The sequence below is a fragment of the Lactuca virosa genome, chromosome 4 (assembly GCF_052849685.1).
Source record: "Lactuca virosa cultivar CGN04683 chromosome 4, Lactuca_virosa_CGN04683_v6, whole genome shotgun sequence".
Lineage (NCBI taxonomy): Eukaryota > Viridiplantae > Streptophyta > Magnoliopsida > Asterales > Asteraceae > Lactuca > Lactuca virosa.
Genome location: NC_136429.1, coordinates 36,568,648 through 36,588,715, shown reverse-complemented (window position 1 = coordinate 36,588,715; position 20,068 = coordinate 36,568,648).

Below are 20,068 nucleotides of genomic sequence, written 5' to 3'. Positions count from 1 at the left end.
TAGTTTGAGGGACATAAAAAGTTTTGCTTTGTGAATATCTATACCTAATAAAAATATTCTTCGTTAAAACAAAGCGAGTCAAGTTCCAAGTTATATGTTTAATTTCTGCACTTTGAGTCTAGTTAAATATTCAATAAGTTATAGTTTAGGAGTATATTCGATCTGTGACCTTAGAGACTCGATGAGTATTCCTCCTGGTGATATATTTATATCTATACACCTAATTATAAAAGCTTGGATGGATGGGAAGAAATATCGTTTACAAGGGTTTCATAGAAAGTCATGGACTCCATTTGTGACCTAAGCGATTGTGACATCCCCATTTTTACAGCCAGAAAAGACCGATTTCGTTTATGCTTTTATTATAAAAGCAGAGTAATCTTTCAAAGAAAAGTGTTGTGGAATTTGTTCCCAAAACAAAATATGATAAAAATTTATCAAAGCATTTCTTAAAGAAATGTATTTTCATTACATTACAAAACTCGGGATGTCATCGTCAATACTGATCAAAAGCATAAACAAAACATCATAGACCACAAAACAAAATTGACCTCAAAACAATATAGGCCTTACAAGATTCTATTTGTTTTATACTGGCCTATAAATCCATAATCTCTCATCTGATCATCCAACTATGCTTTTGTCACTACCTGTAATACAAGAAACTGAGTGGGTCAGGCTGGGGAGCCTGGTGAGCATATAAGGTTTTCAACCCACAATAATCAGTTCATTATTTTTATTTTCATCAAATCATTAACCCGATTACCCGTTTCCGTTATCCTCACTTTACGTCCCTAAAGCATCTATTCTAAGGGACCTAGCCTAATGATTTTTCTTCGGGTAACAACATTGCTTAGGGGATTCCTCAGCAATACATGTCAAATAAGGGAACCATGGGGGGATGGAGTACATCTTCAAAAACACCTACAGGTTGTGAGCCTGCTAGCGTTCCACTGAACTGTCTAGAATAGTCTGTGGTCGTCATCTATACTCTGCTAGATGACTAGATCATCGTAAACATCAAGGCCTCTCATCATTTTATTTCATCACACACCAACTATTTCATCTACCCATATTTTACCCAGCATATTTGTAACTATAAAATACATATACAGTTCAGATATGAAAACGAAGTTTAAATCTTTCATACATCATAGATCTCAAGTATAAATTATTCATATATAAGGGTTAGATCTGAAAAGTTTAGATCTGAAGTGAGAAAGTCTAGATCTGAAGGAAAAAGTATAGATCTGAAGGAAAAAGTTTAGATCTGAAGGAAAAAGTCTAGATCTGAAGGAAAAAGTTCAGATCTGAAAAGAAAGAGGTTCAAATCTTTCATCCAACATAGATCTCAAGTAAACAGATAATATATATACACATAACACGTAATTTATATAAAATACTTCATATCTATGTGTAATATGAAAGTGACTATACACTCACCTGATAAGGAGTTATTCGGACAGCACTTCGCTTCTTAAAATAATCTTATTTGATGAAACCGGGAGGTTTGCTCGAAAACCGGGCTCTGCGGGGGCAGAGTTTCCAAACCGAAAAACTCTTTTTTTCAGAGCCTTCGGGCGCTCCGGGGCTTTCTTCTAATGCTAGAGAGGTTTCCTAGGATTCGGGGGTGTTTTGGAAGGCTAGAGAGAGTAGAGAGAGAAAGAAAGTTAAAAAATGGCAAAGGAAACGATCTGCCCTCGCAGCCCTTATATAGGTCGAAGCCTCGCAGTACGCTGGGCGTACCCTCGGTGGTACGCTGCGCATAAGGGCACGTGTCGCAATTCGGATGGAGCTTCGTGGAGCGCTTCGGACCACAGAAGAAGTCAAACCACGGGGCATTCGCTTCTCGTACGCAGGGCGTACTCTGGAACGCTTGGCGTCCGAGGATACGCTGGGCGTACCCCTCGCACCTAGCTCGCAATTTTCCATACCGACTTCAAAAATTCATAACTTTCGCATACGAGCTCCGTTTTCGATGTTCTTTATATCCACGCGTAGGCGGGACCACACTCTACACCTTTCGTTTAGACTCCGTCGGCTAATTTTGATATTATTTTTAAAGTTATATTTTTAACAGGTCGGGACAGGAAAATCCATTAAAAATTCATAACTGCTTCATCCGACGTCCGTTTTCATCTGTCTTTTTACCGTTGAGCTACTATTAACGAGACCTTAGATTCTCGTTTAGGTTGTGTCGGCTAAAAATCGATTGGTCTAATATTCGAACTCCGGGCTGCATAGTGCTAAGCTGAAACTTAGAAAAATCATGACTTCCTCATACGAAGTCAGATTTGGGTGTTCTTTTTATGCACGCTCTCGGTTTAACGTATGCTATGAATTTCGTTTAGATTGCTAAGGCTAAAAGGAACTCTATCGTAAATTCACTATTTACGTCACGTAGTGTCATGCTGGTTTTGTCGCGAAACTTCGACATGTCATAACTTCTTCGTTATAACTCGGATTTCGGCGTTCTTTATATCTCCGGAATCCTTGTCACGGCCACTACAACTTTCTTCATCGATATCGGGCTTATCTAACATTTTTCTTTTGACGCTTATTTTTATCCTTTATTTATTATATTATTATAAACAAGTAATAAGCACACAAATTCACATAATACTCAAATAATTCATCTTTATTACTTCAAAGTAGGTTACAATGGTTGACCTAGACTATTACATCATCATTAATGCTTAGCCCAGAAACACGGGCGTTACAGCGATTCCGAGTAATCCAATGAATTTATTAGAAAGTCACGAACTAAAGTACAAATAGAAATAAACCTAGGAATTATTTGATTGTGTACTTTGTCAAAGTTAGAGTTATAAGAAAAGATTCAAAAAAATCATCAAAAAAAATTGCGCAACTTCGACCTCGCAAGAGCTTCTTGGAGCACTTCGGTCAAGCCTTGGCGCACTTCGGTCAAGTCTTGGTGCAACTTTGATCATGGAGGAATTTTCTTCGTGAGCAACTTCGTGGCGAGTCTTCTTGCTTCTTGGCGCAGCTTCTCCTCGTATGCATCCTCGCATTCGCTTGGCGCATCTCTCTATTCGCATACCTGCTTGGCGGAACAAGCGTCTCGGCATCGCAGGAGTCTTTGGCACACCAAGAATCACATATTCGGTTTGGCGCAGGCACGTCACCTTCGGTAATCTCCTTGGCACTTATCCCCCTCGCACATCTTCTTGGCGTAACAAGCTCTCGGCCTCGCATCCTTCTTGCGCCAACCCATCTTCTCTTGCACCAACCTACCTTTCTTGCACCATTTCTTCTCGCCCAACTCTTCCTGCTCGCAGCCAACTCCTCCTGCTCGCAGCTTCTCCACTTACGTCATCTCTCCCTCTTAGTCCTCCCTCCCTCCTCGTGAGCAACCTCCCTCTTCATCCTTCTCATTGGCGCTTCCCCCTCTCCCCCCTCCTTCTTGCGCCATCAATTTTTTTTACTATTCTTTTTACGCCATCCTTCTCATTTCCTTTTTTTTTTAAATAAGTGTTTTTGGATTAAACATCCAATTTTTTTTAAAAAAAATAATAATATCTTTTATTTTTTTCTTTTCAAATTTTAGTATTTATTTGATTTCAAAAGATATCTACAATTTAAAAAAAAATAATAATAAAACATATTTTGAAAGTATCATTTTTTTAATAAAAAAATTTTTCCAAATTATTCTTGATATGCTATAGTCATTCAAGGCCAAGACTTAGCAACTTTGTTTTATCATAACACTCGTTAATATGATTTAGCAAAATATCAAAGTTTTTACTTATTTTTCAGTTTGTAGAAAAAGATCAAGTCTTTCACTTTTATTCAACACTTCATTTTTCTTCGAACTTCCGGACTAAATAAAACACAACACGAGTTTGCAAATTATTCCTATCTGTCACTTTATTTTCCTATCTTGACAAAACAAATTTTTGTCTAGATCATGCAAATTCGAATGTTTTTTTAAGTCTATTTTTTTTTTGACAATTGTCATATTGACAGTTAAAATTTTCTTTAAGAAAATCTTTCAAGTTCGAGGAACATATTCTTTTGAATTCTTTTTTTAAGTTTTTTTTATGTGTTTGCTTCAACAGAAAATTTCATTGAAGCAGAGGGGGAAAATGTTAAATCAATAGTTTTCCTTTTTACACATTTTTAAGACTCTTTATTTCAGTAACCATCACATAGGGGGGAAATGTTAAATCAATAGTTTTCCTTTTTACACATTTTTAAGACTCTTTATTTCAGTAACCATCACATAGGGGGAAACTGTTGGAAAATATTTGTATGTGATTGTCACTTGAAATAAGTTGAATATATATATATATATATATATATATATATATATATATATATATATATACTAGTGGTGTACCCGCGCGATGCGGCGGCGACGATTTGTCTATTTCCGCCAATTAATTTTCGACCAAAAATTAGTTTCATATCGGTGTTCCCTAATAAATTCATTTTGAAGAAAATAATATAAAAGATTTTGAAACCTTTTCCTTTTATCTTCATTTGACCGGTAAAAACACATATCTAATTCATCCAAGTATTTTGAATATATAACAATTTGTCAAAATAAAATAACAATAACTTTTCATATTCTTGATAACAAAATCAATAAATAAAAAGTTTTTAAAGCCGTTAAAAAAAGTTATTGAAATAGGCGGTGGCTTATAAAATACATAATAGAAGCATGATAAAAAAATATGCATTAAAAATTTTATTACCAGTTTCATTTTTATGTATGATCGAAATATGAAAAAGAAAAACGATTATAATATGTGATGAAAAAAACCCTGAAAACTCATTCTATCAAAAAGAGGTGCACCATTATCATATTGACTACAAAAAAAAAACTAAAAAGCTTTCATATTTTTGTAGATTCATATCTTAATATGTGGCCAAAAATGATTTATAATACAAAAAAAACTAAAAAGGTTCCATGTTTTATAAATTCAAATCTTAATATGTGGCAAAAATTATTTAAAATAATACATTGTTTCGAGATAACTAAAGCTTTATTCAATTATTATCGTTGGAACCATGAAAAAATAAGTCATTTATTGAAAATTTTCAAAAGTGTAAAAATAATTTGTCTTTTCATTTAATTAAACAAAAAAACCAAGATGGAATTAGTCTAATGGGTTTTCTTTCCTGTTTGATGTTAGAAAAGTTATTTTTTTTTGTTTCTTAGTTTTTAGCATTTGTTATAAAGTTCGTTTTAACATAGGTGCAGGTTGTGTAAACCATAGGGAATATCCATTTCAAAAGTTCGGAACTTGGACTAAAATTCATATTCATGTAAACTACAAGGACTAAATATGTAATTTACTTAAATTTTCCTACTCTGTGTAATGATGATCGATCACGTCTTTATTTTAACGTTTTAAATATGGCCTATTTTTTTAAGAAAAAAAATGTAACAACTTAATAGATAACCATAAGCAATTTAATTATACACTAAATAATAAACTCCTATTTTGTCTCACTTATTTTTATTAATATCAATGTTTATTGCTATTAAATACAAAATAGTAAATGTAGAATAAAGTAATAGTTTAAATAATAAAAAATCACCAAATAATTGTCATTTAGTTATTCCATTTTTTGAACATAACTGAAACATGTGTGGTAACATTTATCGTAATTTGATATAATAAATCAAAAATAGCAACCATAATTAAACCGTTAACTTGTGTAAAAAAATATAAATATAAAAGATGACATAGGCTAAAAGCCACAATTCATGCTTAACTTTTAATACGCCACCAGACCCTCTTTCTTGCCCATTTCCTTACTAAAACACAAACACTGCTTTTTTCAATTAAATTCAAAGCCTATAAAGAAATACAGTAATCTATTTTTAAAGCTAGTACTTGGTCACCTAACATCAAGATATCGAGAGTGTTGATCTTATACAATGTAAATAGCTACATGATAATTCTACACTTTGTTGCATTCTTATGGGTTCTGGCCGGATTGTTTCATTTCTAATATGTACTTTATGTTGCTGCTGGTTCGTGTGTAGAGTGGTTTGCGATTCTCAAGAAATCACATTTTTTCAACTTTGGACGATGTTTATATGAATTTGAAGTATATTTAGTCATTTAATATATAGGTTTTATTTTTAAAAAATTATATAAGACAAAAAAAGTTAAAGCTTTTCATATGCTTTTTAATCAAGAAGCTGACAATCATAATGACATGAGGTTTTATACATAACAAATAAATTGTCCACAGAGATAAGAATATCAAAGAAAACCAACCCAAATCACTTTGCAACACCAACATGTTTAACACCGTTCTTCCATATTCTTTCATTTTACAAACAAAATTACAAAAAGACAACAAATTACGTATGATTTCTAGGATAAATCGAAGAATAAGAAACAAAACAAAAATCGCAAACTAACATTATTCACAATTAGATCAGAAGATATGTGCAGTGGTTTAATTGGTGGTGGAAGAGGCACAGTGGGTAAGCATATCGGAAGATGTTTACTGATAGTGCATATAACATATATGGTTAGGGTGAGTGGGACAAAGAAATAGAGAACGAGCAACTACAATGGTGGGTTATGATATCGCATATTCAAGCCTGTAGTAAACAGGAAACAGTTGTGGCGGCGGTGTTTTTAAAATCTAGAGTTTAAATGGTGAGAGGAGGTATTTGTGAATGGTGGTGGTGGTGTCGACGGAGGTGCATTTTAGATCTAGGGTTTTGATAATAAGAGGAAACTACAGTAGACAGTTGTGGTGTCAGCGGAGGTGCATTTTAGATCCAGGGTTTAGATCAAAGGTTTTAATGGTGAGAGATGGTGGATGTTTGTGGTTAAAGTAGTGAATAAAGGGAGAGGTGGACGGTGAGGAAAGGGATGGTGGAAGGTGGTGCGATGGGAGTGTAAATGATAGTTGTAGCTGGCGGTGGAGATGTGGTATATGAAGGAACGATGGAGGCTGGCTAAAAAGTTAGGGTTTTTCACATTTGAGAGTGGTTAAGAGAGTATTATGTGGAGATAAAAATACAAACATTATAGTGCCATTTATAATAAACAAAGTTGATAAGTGGCTCCGTTTTTTTTCAAAAGTCATTTGTGTTTCTTAATGCATAACTGATTGTAATTTCTATTTTAAAATTTGTACATATTTTAACATTTGTTTTGATTGGTCTAATTTAGTTCACATGGATTGACTATAAACCATCTTGATCATTCAAATAAAATCCAATGGCTTAAATTTCTGCTCCTTGTTTTTAAGACATTGTCTTAAAATTAATGGGCCCCACCATTATGTATGTATTATAAAGTAGTTAGATAACAAACATTATCAGAATGTTTCAGGATGGAAAGATCCTGAAGTTTCAACAAGTGTTTGAAGAATTAGTTGACATGGAGCACTTGAAGTTAACTTGGAGCAATTACAGTTGAAAGGGAGCACTTGAAGTTAACTTGGAGCACTTGCAGTTGACATGGAGCACTTGAAGTTAACTTGGAGCACTTGTTAAACATGGAGCACTTGCAATTTACATGGAGCACTTGCTGAAAGCAAGTTGGACCATCATGATCTCAGATGGCACATCTAGATCATATGTGGAGCATCTAGAATATTGATGGCTCATCACAAACATTGTTGGCTCATCCATAACTTTATGGCTCAACAAGACGGTGATGGATCAACATGAATACTTGGTGGCTCATCTCAAGTCAATAGATCAACATGATCACATTGATGGCTCAACAATACTACACATGGCTCATTATGTACAATGTTGGCACGTCCAAATTATCAATGGCACATGAAGTTCATCCATGGTCCATCATGAACACGTGGTTGTGCACCTCAAGTTCAAGACACATTCCAATGTTCAAGAAACAACTCAACTTGATGAATGAAACTTCTGGAAATTGATGACATCTTAGAAGACAATGGAACAACATGATGCTCATGTTGCTCATCACACTTTCAATGTCAATCAAGAAGGCTCTAGAAATATGAAGACTCAAAACTTGGATGGAAGCCTAATGGAATACTAACAAAATTAGAATATTCCATCCATTCTTCGTTAAGTAGGGCAAAGGTGTCAACTGATTACTAAGTCATGATGACGTGTCAACACTTGATTGGTCAAGCCATGACGTGGGCTTTTCCAAAGCCTATAAATAGGTCCTTTGGTATCCATTATAAAGTTGCTCGGTTCTGATAATTCTGATCAGTCTGCTCATTTATTATTTAGACTAGATTTCATAGAGTCATTTGAGTGTTTTAGTGTGTTTACCATTCAAACAATTGTAAATGAATTCTGATGAATATGAGACACATTTGAATCATTGATCTTAAGCATAAAAAATGTTTTTTCACTAACTTGGTTGATTCACAACTCTTTATTTTCCTCATTACTTGCCACTTGACGATTCTGAAACTCTGTTTCAATATTTTCAACACTTGGACTATTCAAGTCTAAGGTTCACTGCATTTATCAGTTTTTCAGTTGGTATAAGAGCAACTGAATTTCTTATCTTTTTTCAGTTGGTATCAGAGCAACTGAATTTCTCATCCTTTCAGCATTTGGTAGCAGAGCAACTAACTTTCACAATTTTTCAGTTGGTATCAGAGCAACTGATTTTCTCATCTTTTCAGTTGGTATCAGAGCAATTGACTTTCATAATTTTTCAGTTGGTATCAGAGCAACTGATTTTCTCATCTTCTCAGTTAAAATTTTCAAACTTGCTTTTCATGTCCTTCACATGATCACCACTTGCCATGATCATAGGTTACTTCAATTTCTGTTAGAAATTTGGGGTATAATGGCACTTGGAAATCTAAGAATCGTGAATATCAGTTTTAGATTGAAGTATTTGGGTGGTACTCCCAATATTCAAATGTATAAGACTCAGAAATGTGAGAACAGAACAAAGAATTAATTGATATGATTTTCATGAGTACCATAAAATGAAGACCAAAATTACTTAAGTACCTTTCCCATCAAAAAACTATCACAAGACAGTTTTATGTCTGAAAAACTATCACTAAAACAGTTTAATGTCTGAAAATTGTCACTAATTCGAGTTCTTTCTATAAGGGTCAAAAGAAAGTCAAAAACTGGGTTTAGTGTCTGAAAACTGTCACTAATTCGGGTTCCTTCGTCCCCATCCAGGGGCTCTGCCCCTTGGACCCCCTCTCGTTCAGGGGCTTCACCCCTAAATGATAGTTTACATTAACGATACAAATCACCAACACTGAGGCCATATTATATAGCTCCAAAAGGGTGTTGAGTGAGCGTCATGATGACGGGTCTCTTTCCATGCTTACTGTGGACTTCTCCAATGCCTTTAACCTTGTCGATAGATCCGCATTACTTCATGAGGTCAGATTGGGGTTCCTTTCTATATCCTTATGGGTAGAATTCCTATATAGTCAACTAGCAAGGTTTTATCTAGGAGACACATGGTTGGTCCACTACTGGGGTTCAACAAGGAGACTCCTTGAGACCACTTCTATTTTCCCTTGTGTTACACCCGCTCTTGTATAATATTAGAGACAATTTTAAGCTTTTTCTCCATGCATGGTACCTTAATGATGGAATGCTTATTGGAGATTTGGAGGAGGTGGCCAAATCACTGGACATGATTAAGGTGACTGGCCCAAAATTTGGCCTTCAGTTGAATATGAAGAAAATCGAGCACTTTTGGCCCTCGTGTGATGGTAGAAAGCTACATGAAGGGCTATTACTGGTTGGTATCGGGAGGCCGCCATTAGGGGTGAAACTTCTTGGAGGAGCTGTTAGTAGAGATGCTAATTTCATTAGCAACTTAGTCATAAAGAGAGTCGAAAAAGCTGTGAATTTGATGCGCCTTCTTCCACAATTGTCGAACCCCCAGAGTGAGATCCTTCTGCTGCGGTCTTGTATGGGTATTGCTAAACTTTTCTTTGGGCTAAGGACGTGCCAACTCGTGCATATGGAGGAGGTGGCTTTGTTTTTTGATAATGGGTTGCGTGGGGCGATTGAGGACATTGTGGTTTGTGGTGGCCCTTTCTTTCGCAACATATAGTGGTGAATTGCTTCCCTACCTATTACGTTTGGTGGTTTGGGTTTATACTCAACAGTAGAGGCTAACTCATATGCTTTTGTTGCCTCAAGGGCCCAATCTTGGATATTGCAATACCACATCTTACGGGATAGCGACATATATGGTATGGATTTTGATTATGCTTGTGCCTTGGCTTCTCTTCGTAACAAGCTTCCGGACATTGACCTTAACATTTTTACTACTAAGGACAATGTCCCCCTAAATCTTAGAATACACTGCGAGTGCCCTTTTTAGTAAAATTGTCCAAGATATAGAAGTGCATCTCGATATGACGGCTCGGAAAAAAGCAGTTTTCCAGTGTTTACGTGCACCACATGCTTAAGATTTTTTTTCTAGCTATCCCTATAGATGGGCTTGGCCAACATATGTCTCCTATGGAGTATCGTACTATCCTCAAATATCGACTTATGATCCCAATATTCCAAACTAACGAGATATGTTTGGTGTGCTGTAAAGCATGTTTGGACTCTTTTGGAGAGCATGTAGTTCATTGTACAGAAAGAGGCTCCGGTGAATTTCTTGACTGACCCGGCAGAAGGAAGGTCAACCCTTAGACCGGCCGACGTTCTGATTTTTGGATGGGTTGGAGGGAAGCACACATGTGTGAACCTTACAAGGGTATCCTCTCTCGTGGGCTTGAGAGCTGGAGGTTTCACGGCGGGACAGATTGCTTTAAAAGCTGCTACAGACAAGGTCACCAAACATGAGAAATCGTGCATGGAAAATCAACACGTGTTCATACCATTTGCATTTGATATGTTTGATTTTATTGCGCTGGATGCGGTGGAACTTCTTAATAGAGTACAATGGATCATGCATAACAATGTTATATCCCCTACATCTATGGATGTAGTATTCAAAAGAATTGACTTTACCATACAAAAAAAAGCTTAGGGGCACAGCTTGTTGCCTGTTTGTCATCACACTTGTTGTACGATGATAACTAAGTTTTATTATATATAAAGACAAAACTAAACAAAACATACGACTTTACTGAACCTAAAACACACCTAAAGGTAAAATCGACATTTTTTGAAAACTTGAAGGTTTTTATTTAATTTGCCATTTGAACATGATACCGAGAAGGGAAATGAACTATATATAGATACCCAAAATGAATTAAAAAAGTGGCTTCTAGATTATCTAAACAAATTTTAGTCTCTTCGATATATTGTCAGGTTATATTTTAACAAAATAATTTTAAACATAAATCAAATGGTTTTAATTATATTAATATTTTTTTAATTAAATATTGTAGACGGTACATGAGTATTTATTATGGGAGAGGTAGGGTTATTTAGGTGGTGTTTGTTTTTTGTCTGCAGATCTGCGTGGTCTCTTCTGTCTGCGCCGCTCAGACCACGCCCAGACATTAGCATTGACAGACTGTTCGTTTTTTTGAAGACTGTAGACCTAAAAATGTATGCGCGCCCTCTTCTTGGCGCAGATGTGGACCATAGTCTTCTAACATCTTCAGACATCTTCTAGCTTTAAAAAAACACATATATCTTCATTTTTTTAAGTTTTTATTTATTTATATTTTTTCCAACTTTATTAATGATAAACAATTTGAAAAAAAAATTACAAAACTTAAAAAAAAAAACGTTCGACGATACAAACATGATATTTTTGACAAATTTATAAATAAAGTTTTATTACAATAATAGTCGTTGAAGTTGTTTATATAAATATGAAAAAAAATCATAATATATTCTTATATTTTTTTGCCAAATTTTGTAAAACATTATTTAATACAGTATCGTCAATTTCCCGAGAAAATATTTATGGTACGTTTTTAATGGATTTAATTGAAAAAATCGAAGTTTATTTTCATCCATTTATGTATCAAATTCTTTGATCTCTAATTATAATGTTTAGTTATAACTTTGCAACCAAAGTTGTTGGTTTTTTATCAAATATATACGTTAATTCATACCATTTTTATTTTTATTTTTATACAATAATAGATAAAAGTTGATCTAGATTTGTTAATTATTTATAACAAAGTCATAAAAATATTAAAAAATCACTTTGAAGTTTAAAAAATTCAGTTCATTTAGATTTCAGTTTATTTTAGTAGCCCGCAGATGTTAAAAAAACAAACAGTCTTCTTTTTTCAGACTGCAGACGTTTGGTCCACCTCTTCTACTGCAGATGTCTACAGATGTGGTCCGCAGACTGCAGACATTTTGTATCAGAAAAAACAAACAGCACCTTAGTTAATATGAACACAAAAGAGGACTTTTGGAAGGAACAAAAGTATAGAAGACAAGAAAACAAGGCATATGAAGACGATTTCATATCACGGGTGACCATCATAAACAACTCAAAGACAAAATTTCAAAAAGTGCTCAAATTCAGCTCTCCTTTTTATAATCGTGGAAACTGAAGTTTTTATTATAAAAATATTGTTATGACATACAATAAAAATTAGCAATATTTTGTATTAACTGGATCTAAGATACATTTTTCTTTTTCATTAACCCAAGAAGATGATGTGAATTCAATAAAAAGTGATTTTTGGCAACCGTATAACATTTATGAAAAGGCAGGCGTTCTACAAAAGGAATTCTAATATATGCTAGTCACAATAACTTGCTTGAAATTTAATTTTTTTTCATAAATATATATAAATAACACATATACTAATCACGTGATATTTTTCCCTGCAAATCCCTATGGGGCCTGGGTTTGCCCTGTAAATGAGCTCGAACCCGGGGTGCTCGTTGAAATATTGCGAGTAGGCTCCACTTAATTCGTTTGCCGTTTCCAAAAAAACTAATCTCCTATGCGAATATAAGGTTACATTATGTGATGCAGTCACCACAAACGAAGATACATGGCCACAAGAGAGCAAAAGGAAACTCGGGTAGCTATACCATGCATATCCCCTATAATGTAACACCGGTGACAACATTCTTTAAGTTAAAAAAAGTTAAAGATCTACTAAAAAATAATCAAAATAAAAGCTTATCTTTAATATATTTATCATTGTCTTTAGTAATATGCTTCTTTGTCGTTACTTTAATTTGAAAAAGTAAATTTGAGAAAAATAAATGCTGATATGGATTTATTCTTTGCCATAGTTAGGGATGGCAACAAAGCGAGTTTTGGTAATCCCGGCCCCGTCCCCAAATTTAAAAACCGATCCCATCCCGTCGGGTACCCGTTTACAATACACTATCGGGTCTACAGGTATCCTAATAGGGTAATGGAGATCCCCGTTTAACATTCAAATTCAGAATAACTTTGATGCAATGAGAATATAAAACCATTTGACTTAGTGATGCAAGCGTAAATTTATATCCAGAATAATTTTGATCATGTACAAAACCATTAAGAGCACACGTACCTGTTGTGATACATAAGTGGTTATTAGTGTCAAAAAAACAATAAGTGCACTAGCATTCATAAATCATAATATCACTATTACTCTAAGTAGTATGAATAAAAAAATGGCAAAACACTAGCACTACTAATAAAACAGAAGATAACTCAACGAAATTAATATATATATATATATATATATATATATATATATATATATATATATATATATATATATATATATATATATATATATATATATATATATATATATATGGGGTTAGGTTCATGTGAGACGGCCTAATTCTGTGAGACCGTGAGACGCAATCCTAGCCATTCATTTAGTAGATAAAAAAAAAATTAAAATTCAAAATAATTGAAAACTTTCGAAAAAAAAATTTCAAATATTATTTTTGGAATTTATATTTTCCAAAAATAAATAAAAAATAAATAAATAAAATACATTTTTTTACATATTTTAGTAGAATATTAGAAGAATATTCTACATATCTGACAAATCTAATACAATATTCTAACATTCTAAAAAACCAATTAGAATATTTACAATGTAATATTCTATTAGAATATTTCATGTATTTTTCAAAAAAAAACGGTAATTTTTTTTAGGTAATTAAAGTTCCGAAAATAATAATTAAAAACAGAATTTTTGGATTTTTCCTTTTATTTTGCATTTTAAAATTATTTTTAGATTTGGTTTCACGGTCTCACAAAATTAACATGGTCTCAAATGAACCTGAACATATATATATATATATATATATATATATATATATATATATATATATATATATATATATATATATATATATATATATATATGTTCAGGTTCATTTGAGACCATGTTAATTTTGGGGGTTCGGTTACAGGTAAATATAATACCCTCCCCGATTACCTGAAACTGAAACTCGTTACCTGGAACCGTTAATATATATATATATATATATATATATATATATATATATATATATATATATATATATATATATATATATATATATATATATATATATATATATATAACGGTTCCAGGTAACGAGTTTCAGTTTCAGGTAATCGGGGAGGGTATTATATTTACCCGTAACCGAACCCCCAAAAATTTTCTAAAAGCATGCAAAATCCAATCCCGGCCCCGATTAGCCGACCCTAATATGTCGATTTTCGGTTTTCACCATCGGATTCGGTTTCTTTTTCCATCCCTAGGCACGGTTAGGAAAATCATTTGGAGACATACAACCATATCTTTATCTCGTGTTTTATGCTTTCTTCTATATGTAGTTAAATTAGGTGTTAGTGGGTTGTAAATTGTCTGTCTAGCGTCAAATTCAAGTTATTAGAGTCTAATAAACTTCATTGTAAATTTACTCTCTGTTTTAGAGTGTTTTTGGGATTTCATTTTGAAGTTGAAAATGACTTTTGCTAAAAAAGATTTATTGACTTATGAAGTTTGGAAAAAGAGTTTTTATTAGCTTTTCAGTGACAAAAGTCAATAAGTTAAAATTTATTTTGTTGAAAATTGTCTTGTTTGTTTTTTATCCTAATAAGATATAAGTCATTTCAAAAAGTCACAATTTGTTACTTCTTGAAAACTTATTTTTAAAGGCTAAACAAAAAGGAGTTTTAAAAGTGATTATTGAAATCGAGTATTTTCCCCATAAACGTAATCTTCCATTAAAATCAAAATATATACATATCACAAATGGACTGAAATACATAAAGGCTTAAAAAACAATTGGATTGTCTAAATACATCATAAATACATACACTACCCCCCCCCCCCCCCCCCCCCGCACAGCTCGAACGGGAGTATCACGAACATTCAAACGGGATCTAAAATCAAGGAACAGTGAAGAGGGAAAACTTTTGCTAAAAATATCAACATATTAAGATGAAGAGGGAACATGAAGAACTTGAACTTTTCCTGTGGAAACTTTGTCTCGAACAAAATGAAGATCAATCTCAATGTGTTTGGTCCGCTGGTGTTGAATCGAATTAGATGACAGATGGACAACACTCACATTGTCACAATAATCGATGGTAGCCCAATGAGTGAGTAATGAAGTTGAAGTAACAAACTGTCAGCACGTTTCACCAATAGTGTTGGCTACACTTCGATATTCTCCCTCTACACTGGACCTAGAGATCATATATTGACGTTTGGAGGACCATGAAAGAAGACCGTATCCTAAAAAGATATAGTAGTTGGATGTTTATCACCTAGTGACAAGACATCCCCCCCCCCCAGTCAGTATCAGAGTAGGCAATGAGGTCATGAGATGGAGAACTGAATAGCTGAAGGTTGTGATCAGTGGTACCTCGAATGTAACACAATATGCGTTTAAGAGCAAAGAGATGTGGCTCACGAGGATCATGCATATACAAACATATTTGCTAAACAGCATAGGTGATATCAAGTCTAGTAAATGTGAGGTACTGAAGGGCACCTGCTAAGTTTCTATACATAGTTAGATCAGAAACAGAAGGACCAGTTCCGTCCAACTTGGCAGAGAGTTATGTCGGAGTGTGAGCTAGCTTGCAATTAAGTATGGAGGCTCGATCTAGAATGTTAAGAGCGTATTTTTGTTAAGAGAAAAATAAGCCAACATCAGTTCTGATGACAAATATACCTAGAAAATAGTGAAGATAAGCAAGATCAGACATAGATAACTCCTGACTGAGAGTGGATATGATGTTGGACACTAGTTGAGGCGAGGATCCAGTAAGGACAATGCCATCCACATATAGCAACAAGTACAGGATGTGACCAGCTGCTGTATATAAATAATGAAGAATCAGAATTGCTATGTATAAAACCAAGTTGGAAAAACCGAGTAAAGTGGGTTTAGAACCGGAAAAACCGGAATGTTTTGGTAATTACTTGCTACTTAGTGGGTTAAACTTTGAAAATTTTCATATTGATATCTCGACTTTGGGGGATTGTTAGTTGTTGAATATAAACCTAAAATTGACAAAATTATAGTCTAAAACATGTACAAACTCTAAACTACACTCTGTCAATCTAACTTAAAACGAATGCGATGTGCATGTTTTAAAATTTTTACAAAATACAAAGTACAAAAACAAATAGCTGAAAAATTGAAAATTTTTACTTTTCATATTCCGACTTCAGGGGACTGTAATTCATTGAATAATAAACCAAAAATGACAAAATTATAGTCTAAAATTTTCTACAAACTCTAAACTACAAGTTGGAAAAAACCACATGTCAATCCGACTTCAAACGAATTAGATATGCATGTTTTAAAATTTTCGCTGAATACAAAAAACCAGAAAGCCTAAAAACTTCCAGCTTTGATATCTTGATTTTGGGGGATTGTAAGTCAATTAATATAAAACAAAAAATGATAAATTTATAGTCTAAAAGCATGTACAGACTCTAAACTACACGTTGGAAAAAACGGCATATCAGTCCAACTTGAAACGAATGAGATATGTATGTTTTAAACTTGTCACAGAAACTAGTTTTTGCCCCTAAAAGTGGTTTCAGTTCCTAACACCGGTTCCGGTTCTTAAACCCGGTTTACCCGGACCCGATAGACATAAACTCGGATTACTCGGAACCCAGATAAATCCATTCTTTAAACCTGGAACCGAAACCGATTCTATATATTCCGGTTCTAACGGTTCCGGTCTGGTCTGGTTTTCCGATTTTAAATCTCATCCCTTGTAACATTCGTAATTTGGTAAGATTGCTTTTAGCCCCTTAATGTAAAATCCTTTTCATTTTGGTCCCTAGCTAGTACGCAGTGCGTACTCTATGAGTACTCTTAGCATACTAGCTCTTTTCTGGTCGCGGGCTTCACTCACCTACGCTAGGTGTACGCAAGGATCGGGAAAACCCTAATTTTTAGGGTGTGCACCCTATTTAAACAACTTAAACCACCTTTGGACATTATATTGATCAACCTCCACCACCCTATACCCTAAAAGCGAAACCCTAAGCGCCTCTTGTGATTTTTGAGCTTGAAAGTGAGATTTTTGTGGTGTTTTGGTGAAAGAAGAAGAAGAAGAAGAACTCTTGGTGGTTTCTTGGGAGTAGCTTAGGCTTGTAGATCCAGATTCATCATCATCATTGTAATCCATTTGAGGTATAAAGTTCTCTACTTGATGGTTCATTATGCTAGATCTAGGTTTGGGACTCTGTTTATGCATTTTTGGGTCTTTTGAGCTAAAGTTGAGCTTTTGATCTACTCTAGAAGCCATGGATGTTAGACCTTTGCTCCATGGAGGTCCCTTGTTCATAAAAATGAAAACTTTATGAAAGATATTGGTCCATGCAAGTGTTAAGATCGTTATTAAGCTTCTCTTTTAGTGTTGGGTCCCATTAAGTCATGAATGGGTGTAAAGTTACCAACTTTACGTATTAAGTCACCCTTTAGGATCAGATCTGAGAATTTGGCTAGAGGTCTCAACTGATTAAGTGCTTAATGGAGTGGATTGGTCGTCTGGGGTGTATGTTGGGCGTACCCAGCTGGTACGTTGCACGTACTGGCCCTGGAAGGAGTACGCTAAGCGTACAAGCTGAGTAAGCCTCGCGTACTCAGCAGGTGGGCTTTCAGTTTGGGCCTTATCAAGGGCTTTTAGGATTTGGGCCTTGTTGGGCCATTGAACTTCTGACTTTAGGCCATGGATAGACTATGGACTTTCTTTGGATTAGGTCCATAATGATTTTTGGGCCCAATTTGGAAGTTGGGCCTTGTGATGCCATTTAAGGAATTTGGGCCTTTTGGTTAGTTGGGTTGGACCTTGGTTTTGGGCCAAGTAATGAAAAGGGTAAAATGGTATTTTATACTGGAAATTGGTCAAGTAGCTTAGATTCTTGAATATGGGTCGAGATCCAATTATTAATTTCTATATTATTTGATGATCTTAGCACAGGGATTTTTCCGGACCAGCAGACCGAGATTTATTTGAGAGATTCAGCAGCTAGAGGTGAGTTTCCTCACTGTGTTTAATGGGTCGAAGGCACCCATGCTGGCCCATGGTTTGATATGTCAGGATGCTAGTTGTCTGCGTGACTCTTGCATGTGTTATGTGTTTATATGTTTATCGGGTGGGGCCTGATGCCGAGTGGGGCCCGATGATTATCATGTATGCTATATATCTTTGTGATTATTGCATGTGTTTATATGATTATATCTTTATTTGTTTATATGTATACCGGGTGGGGCTTGATGCCAGGCGGGCCTGATGACTGACAGATCTGTATACCGAGCGCGGGTCGATGCCCGGCGGGGCCTATTATATATTTGATATGTATGTCATTTGGTATTTTGGGGAACTCACCAAGCTTTGTGCTTAGGGTTTTCAGTTTATGTTTCAGGTACTTCTGGTTCGAAGGGGAAGATCACGGGATGATTGCAGTGCACACACCACATCGTTCTGCATTTTTATATTACTTTGATGTACTTAGATGTTATCGATACACTTTTGATTCACCATGGTTTTAAGATGTTGATTGGATAATGGTTTTAATTAAATTAAAACTTGAAATTTTAGTCTTAATTTTTGGGGTGTTACAAGTTGGTATTAGAGCCTTAGTTTGAGGGATTCGAACATACTCCCAGGTGTTTCTGAACGCAAACTGAGGGTTTTATAGAATTTTTCAAAAATAAATGTTTTATCAGGAGTACCTGAAACAATAACTAAAAACAGTAAGCTAAATCTTAGTGAGTTCCCCTAAAGTACCAACACATAAACAAATAACATACACAACAACATGTCGGGTCCAATCAACCATCAGGTTGGAATACCCTAGGTCTAATAACCTTCCGGGTCCAGTCATCCTTGTGATGGAATACCCTAGGTGGAATGCCAATATACAATGGGTCCAGTCAACCATCGGGTTGGAATACCCCAGGCCCAATCAACCACCAAGTCCAGTCATCCATGGGATGGAATACCCCAGGTTGGAATGCCAATATACAAGGGGTCCATTCATCCTCGACCATCGGGCCCAATCAACCATGGGGTTGGAATGCCCCTGGTCTGTTGGCTTATGCACATAGCAGTAAAGCCTCAATCACCAACCAAATATGTGCACATATAACAGATAAACATATAACCAATCAACAGACAATCAGGCAGATCTACAAATCATTAAGCATAGCATCATCCTATATACCAAGATACATATCTAGAAGATCACTACAACACGATAACATACTATCACATAACAGGATATCTAATCCAATTGTCCAGCCTTGGTACCTTCGACCCGTAAGTACAGTGAGGAGAACTCACCTCAGAAACTGAATACTAGCTGATGAGGTCTTGACTCCGAATCTCATCTCAAACTGACACCTAATCATCAAAATGACCAAATCTCAAACATAATCCGAAATACCCAATATATCCTTAAGTCAAACTTGGTCAACCTTGGTCAAAGGCAAAGTCAAAGTCAACGATCCTTAAAGCCCATATCCAACCTCATGTCGTAGCCAAGCATTGGTCACGTCGTGACAGCATACCTGATTCGATTTCCACTCGAGTCGATCCAACCAAGTCAACTCAATCAAAGAAACCACCTGAACTAGCATCACAACGTGAGCACTCATTCTCACATCATGAGCTCCAAGGATTCTAACAGAAGATGGGGATTCTTCGAATCTCACGTCGTGAGA